Source organism: Pollachius pollachius (assembly GCF_949987615.1).
Source record: "Pollachius pollachius genome assembly, chromosome: 8".
NCBI lineage: Eukaryota > Metazoa > Chordata > Actinopteri > Gadiformes > Gadidae > Pollachius > Pollachius pollachius.
In genome coordinates this window covers 15777661-15785035 of record NC_136941.1, presented here as the reverse complement: position 1 = coordinate 15785035, position 7375 = coordinate 15777661, and positions in this window count along the sequence as shown.

Below are 7375 nucleotides of genomic sequence, written 5' to 3'. Positions count from 1 at the left end.
AGAAGTGGTGTTGGGACGGATTACGGCTGACGTCAACGGCACATGTCACCGTGCTGCCCTTCTGAGGGTCCTGCAAGCGCTCGGGCTTGGAGCGCCTTACTTACTTACTTACCTTAGAGAGCCTTACTGGAGCGTGTTGTCCATCAGTGGCAACCCACTCTTGTCAGCTCTGGAAGAGTATGGGTGTAGACTGGGGGGGAGGGACACGGTGCGGGGAGGTGGGGAGGATGGAAGGGGGACTGGGGGGGCTCTAGTGGATGGGTTGGACCAGCAGCTGCCTCAGCTTTGAAGATGATAAACCCTTTAAAACCATGACAAATATTTTCCCTCAATTTTGCCTGGGGGTAAAAAAGGAAGGGGGAGGTGGGGGTGGTTGTAGGTATTCATAGCAGGAAAAGCTACAAAAATATTTGTATGTATGAACATATTTATGTATGTATATATTTGAACCAGTCTCGCATGATTTGTGAGTTGTTTCTTCTGTGGGAAAAAGGATATCTACAGAAAACGTTGAGGAGGAACCTCTTTAATGTGATGGTGCTGATGGTTTCCTTCAGTATCCCTCTAAACAGTAAGACAGAGCGACACCAGCATGGACACATAACGTTTACACAATCAGGACGGACAGCATGTGGTTCAGTCAGGCAACGAAACAGTAAATAAACCTCTGATGTCAACGGCAGTTGTGGCTGCGTGGCGAGTTCGACAGCAAGGTTCAGACCATCCAGTTTCCATAGTGATACGGTTGAACGGAGGAGATTAGCGGAGGCCCAGTGTGGTGAGCTGGGATTGCAGGCTTCCGTCAAAGCCTTATATTTCAAGAGCTCCCTGTCTTTGTTCACTCCCATTCACTTTGGGAGATGGGCGCTTTCCCCCACTGCTTCTGACAGTGAGATGGTTAATGGTGGCACTGTAGTTTGTATACACTTCACAACGCTACCTCCACAAAACAAAGATCCTACCTTAAATGTATTTTTAACATTTGAATAGTGTTTTTGTTGCGAAAGTCCTATTCCTTGCAAAATAATTTGAAACCACCATTTCAACTATAAATAATAATAATGTTTTTATATATTTCGGTTTTTTTAATATCTTTATTTTGAAAAGATATAGTTTGTGTTTTGTCCATTCATAATATGAGCAGAATGGTTACATTTTTTGGTTGAATACTACTACAGGAATCGCAGCATATGAAGAGGCAGTTTTGGATGAATCAGTTATCACTCTTTAGAGTGGTTACTCTATTTGTGATATTCTTACACAAATGCTTCCTTCGTTTGTATTACTCCCGTGTCATAACATCAATTTGTCTTGATTAGCACAGCAAGCAGAATTAACGCATCCAAATAAAATAACAATATTGATATTACATATGCCATAAACCATTTGGTGATGTAAAATCAATAAAGTACTACAGACAAATCGTTACTAATAACTAGAAAGAAACTCCCTGGTCAACTCTGGATTTCTATGGAAAAATAAAGAGTTAATGTTCTAATTTATTTAGCAGAAATAAATAGTATCATATTAATACAACCCATTTTGTGTCTGATTATTATCATTAACTAGTTGATTAGAAAGTGCCAAACGTCCAAACAAATTACTAGAGTGAGGGTTCATGCTCACATTTGTCTATTCAGATCATGATGTTTGCTATTTCACTATAACAAAAGCAGGGTGCTGGTTATTTTATACTTAATTCATACAGAATTAAGTGTTCTCAAATAGCGTTGTAGAAATGTAAAAATCGTTTAATGTAGGAACATTCTGTTTTGTTTTGTCATTTCAACTATAATTTTGTGGTATTATTGATACAACGTTTGAAGGTGAGACTCAAACCAAGGCAGGTTGGTTATTCCTCTTATGGCTGGTTCAGACTACACGAATCATGTAGTCTGAACCAGCCATTAGAGGTTGTTCTCCAATCACCCCCTCACATTGGTAGGTGTACATCTGTGGCCGTCTCCCGGTGTGCTTTTGAGCACTTTCTGAATCCTCGCCATCCTCCAATAATGGACTTTCTATAGGTTCATTAAGCATTTCCAATGCTGGCAGCATGGCGGTGCCCCGGCAGAGAGAGAGAGAGACGTATAAGAAAAGAGAGCGAGGGAGAAAGAGAGAGAGGAGAGCGATTATGGTGTTGCCTAGCAACACATGTACAATTTGAAGCGATTTAGTACCCCCACTTCGCCTTCAACACCCTTGCATATATATCTATTATCATGGAGGTCATAGGTTTACACAGACGAGCTGTCAGACTGTGGACAGACCAACAGACCAACACAGACCTCCCCCCCCCGAGGAAATGGAAACAAAGGAAATGCTGATGCTTCCCATTACATTTGGTATCACACACACCATGCTGTGTGCCTGTCTCCCTAGTCCTCCTTCCCGCCGCAGCAGCAGCCAACCAACTCAGGTTGAGCTGTTTGGTGGGTAATGAAACAGAGTCACTATGTAGGTCACTGTGGATTCTGAGTGGTCTTACCTTACACAGAGAGTAAGGAGCCTGCTCTGAAGAACACTGCATATTGAGAACATATATTACTCAATCTCGGTCACTGATTGTTGACACTGTCTACAGACATATTGTGTGTGTGTCTGTGTGTGTGTGTGTGTCTGTGTGTGTGTGTGTGTGTGTGTGTGTGTCTGTGTGTGTGTGTGTGTGTGTGTGTGTCTGTGTGTGTGTGTGTGTGTGTGTGTGTGTGTGTGTTTGTGTGTGTGTATTAGTGTGTGTGTGTGCGTGTGTCTTGGTGTGCGTATGGGTCCACGTGTTTGTTTGCATGTGCAGGTGAGTGTGTATGTGCATGTGTGTGTTTGATTGTGTCTGTGAGAGAGTGAGCACAAATGACACATGAGTGTGTGTGTGTGTGTGTGTAAAGGTAAGCACATAAACACGTGTCGCTTTGCATACATGAATATTTGTATGCATCTATGTGAGAGGAATGTTTGTGGGAAACAAACAAAATATGAAGAAAGGAGAAAGAACTACAGAGAGGGAGATAGAGACAGAGAGAGAGAGAGACAGAGAGAAAGATAGAGAGAGAGAGAGAGAGAGAGAGAGAGAGAGACAGAGAGCCAGAGAGAGAGACAGAGAGAGAGACAGAGAGAGAGCCAGAGAGAGAGACAGAGAGAGAGAGACAGAGAGAGAGTGAGACAGAAAGAGCCACAGAGAGAGAGAGAGAGAGAGAGAGAGCGAGAGAGAGAGAGAGAGAGAGAGAGAGACAGAGAGAGTTGAGGCAGAGCTGCTGCGGCATTCACTTCACAGCAATTTAGGTCATGCTAAACAAATGCGTTACTGGAAGCAGCACAGACAAATAGGACTCTTGAGGTGATATCAGTCTTGAAGGCGACTACACACCGTCTCATTCACTTTGGCCTGAGACGCACTGGTTCTGGATCCGATATTGAATAAGACCCACAATACGAGTTGTGTTTCCCGGCCATTAATTATTCCTGCAGTAGCAAACCAAACCTGACTGATCTAACGCATCTATGCTGTGTTTATGAACACCATTTCTTTCTGTTCTGTTTATGAATCTTATGCTTAGGGTTCATAGTGACACCATAGTGACAACCAACTATATTAATTAGCACTAGTGTAACACAGTATATTTATATTGTGTCTATCCTTAGCAGATGAATCACTAACTGTTGACATACCCAACAACTGTCCTTTGTATCATGTTTTGAACTGCCTTTCAAAGAGAAAGAGATGATGGATTTGGACCCTCCCCATCAAGAAACACGGGTTTTAGAACTCTATTAGGATGAGCATCAAGGGAGACATGATAGTGGTTTAATTTGCCTTCATGGATCTTCTACCCCAAGCTGCCTCTACTTCTGGACACATGTCGTACTGGAGATGATCTAGCATTTGATTGGCAAACATGTTTGGAACAACAAAAAAGTGCACTGTGGTGGGCACCATTTTAGCATCGGCTATGGGTAAACAAGGCTGCAATAATATGAATAAAATATGGGCAATACTCATGATTAGCATGCTAATGACTAATCATCATGCTAATCAGTTGGTGTGCGGCCTCAAATGGCAGATTGGTGGTGAGAAACATGAGACCGTGAATCATCCTCCTGTGGCTGACAAACCCAAGGCTGAAGGAATATCTGGTGGAAGAAAATACAATTTCAGTGTCTAGTCTTTTTCTTAAACACGGGGAATGTCTCAAAGAACAAAAAGTGTTTATTTAAGAGTTACATGCATTTACAGTCTAGACATGGGAAATTATGGGAATGAATTTGAATTTTTCTCATATTAAATATGTATTCCACTATTTGGAAAAGGCAGGAAAATGCTAATGAACCTTGTATCACAGCGCCATCGGCAATATTCATATTGCGCACTTAAAAAACAAAAACACTTTTGGAGGCAATGATGTATATCGCAAAGGGTTGGATGTATCCCAATCCTTCTTCCTTAACCATACAATTTAATAGGCATCTGAACTCAGGGCGATCCATCTCAATGGAGCAGGTATTTGACAGTGGGGGGGGGGGGCTGGGTCAGCTCATAGAGTTGTCATGAGAAAATAAAGCGGCGGGAAGGATTCCAGCAGAACAGTCACTCACCGCAGACAATCATACTGAGAAAAAAAAATTAAAAACAGAACGCATGAGTGGGTGGGGGTGGGGGTGGGGGTTGGGGTCATGGACGGGGTCAGCTGATGGAGCAGCCAGGGTGTCAACGGGTGCAGCAGCCGTGTCCCCACCTTCTTTCAGCAGGTGTGTACATAAGTGTCATGTCACACACACACACGCGCACATGTCCTGAGGGACAAACACACAGATGGGATTTTAAATGCTACATTTGGTGTGGTATCGTTTAATGGTCTAGTTCACCCATCGTTGGTTCACCATCTGGTGCACTGCGAGCAGCACTAGCAGTGTGTGAACATTTACACTTTAGTGAGCTCTGCTGTTTTCATCCCTCTGATTAGCCTATCACAGCACCACCAGCTCTGTGCTCTGCATCGCTCATGCACCCGCTCACTGAATAATATAGCGAGTGTAGTCGGCATGCAACAGGTATACATGTTGAACACAGGGAATATAAAGAACAAATCATCTTTTAAGTTGAAATTTCTGAAAGTTCTCAGATAATATGTTTTAAAGATAAATGGTGATAATGTGTATAGTCCTACTGATCCAATGATCCTACTGGTCCAATTCACATGGAAAAAGTACAAATGCTCATTGTGCTCTTCAACTTAAAAGTCCCAAGTCAGCCAGGGACTATTATACATTACAAAGCTGCATTGCCTCATCTGAAGGTCAGTTAAGGCCTTTTTAGGTAAGTAACACAGGCAAGACAACACTTACCCCTTTATCTCAAAACTTTAAAAAATAATTAGTCCTTGATAAAAAAAGATCTTTCATCTTGTCCTTGATTATTTTGCGTTAGAAGAAATAATGAAGAATAAGCCGGTTCAGGATTTGGCCACTTGTTTTCCTCTCGGATAGAAGTGTCCTTTCAAATCATTTTTCTTAAAAAAAGAAAAAAGCTGAATCCGAACAGGATATTTTATCCTTCGTCACTACTCGTTAATATTCGACGACGCCTGGATGAAAACAGACAATCGGCAGTTGTTCCCTCCCTTGATTGACGGACTCATCTTGTCTCTCGTCGCCCCACAAAGCCGCCAGTGTCTGGAGGCCCCACACATGTTGGTCTGCAATTATTAAAACAGCAGCTCTTCATATGTTTCCATCTTGCGCAAGAACATTTCCTTTCATTCCGGGGGGAGTGGGGGGGGGGGGGGTCTTGGAGTTAGATCTGACTAGCACACGAGCAGCCTCATCCATTTCTCTGTATCCTTTAAATGTGTGTCAAACACTGCAAAGTAAATCTTCTATGATCCGGAATGCATCGGTTTCCATGCAGCCACCTGCAGCTTGCATGGTACATAAGGGTCATGCCAGAGGCCCCCATAGGACCTATGTCTGTCCCATATCACCGTTGAAAAACTCATTTGTGATGTTTGATAAAAAAAAAACGATCAAAGAAAAGAAAAACACAACAAAAAAAATGATATAAACATATCAACGAGGACATGCTCAGATGCATTGTCAGTGCATGCCTACAGAGATGAGGGGAGAAGGGGGGGGGCGACTTTCAGATGACATTGGCGCTGTGTGTAGATGGGAGGTGAAGACTGGTGCTCTGCTAGACGCTTCTTGTGCATGTGTTGATGCTGGAGACGCTCTAACGGCTGCTCCTCCCGTGTTGATTCAGCCCACCTCTTCAGCACCGGGCGCCGGACAGCTCCCCTTCTCCTTCTCACCGGTTGGTGTGTGTGTGTTGGGTTTTGTTTTCGTGCACGCGATCTCTCTTGAGGACACCTTTTTTGTTGAAAGCTTCGACCCGAGCCTTTTCTTTTTAATGGAAATAAAGTGTATGCGTGCTCCACGAAAAACGGGAAGTTTACAACTTCAAGAGGAATCTATATCCTACCGGATACCTCATTGCATCAGGACTCGGGGTGGCAGCGAGCGACACAGCCTCGGAGCCAGCAGAAAACACCGATTCATTGTGAGTAAAGCGAATATTGGTTTTGTACTCCCGTGTATGTGGGATCCATATGAATGAGTCCCAATGTGAGCTAGACGCAGTAGGTTTTTTTATCGATTGCAAATAGGCTTGTATTTGATGATGGTAATTGACGTGCATCGGAAGCTGTTAGTTAGTTGAAGACATGCAGCGTCTGTACACACAAGTCTTTACACCTATAGGCTTTGGGCATTTGAACGCAGAATTGATTGTTGTCCCCGGTGCATTGGATGATGGTGCAAATGAGTCCACGCATATTGCTTCGTTAAATAGTGCGTTCGCTTCAAATGTATTGGTCCGGAAAGAATATTATTGTACATTTGCATACGCTGATGGAAAAAGAGATGATTTAAGATCTGGAAAATGTCTCCAATAATGCGATTATGTTGTTTGTTTTTTTAAGGACCGAGCTGTCTGTGTTGACGTCTTTATTTGTGTGTTTTAAATCGGTTGTTACTCATGGAAGCCGCAAGTGGCATGATGACAAGGTGTTTGCGTAAATCTCGAGGTCTATTTGGCATCGTCTTGGACCGTCCTTCGCGCAATGGTGTGTGTGTGTGTGTGTGTGTGTGTGTGTGTGTGTGTGTGTGTGTGTGTGTGTGTGTGTGTGTGTGTGTGTGTGTGTGCGTGCATGATTTGAATGCAAAATTTAGTCAGAAAGTTTTTTTTTTCCCTCTTCATTGATGCTGGAAACGTCAGTGTTTCCACTGGCGGATCGACGGTTAATTGGTGCCTTTGCTTTGTTGAGCCTATCATGTGTGTTCTCCTCTGGCTGCTGCTGCTCATATACACGCCATCCCTACAGTCTGC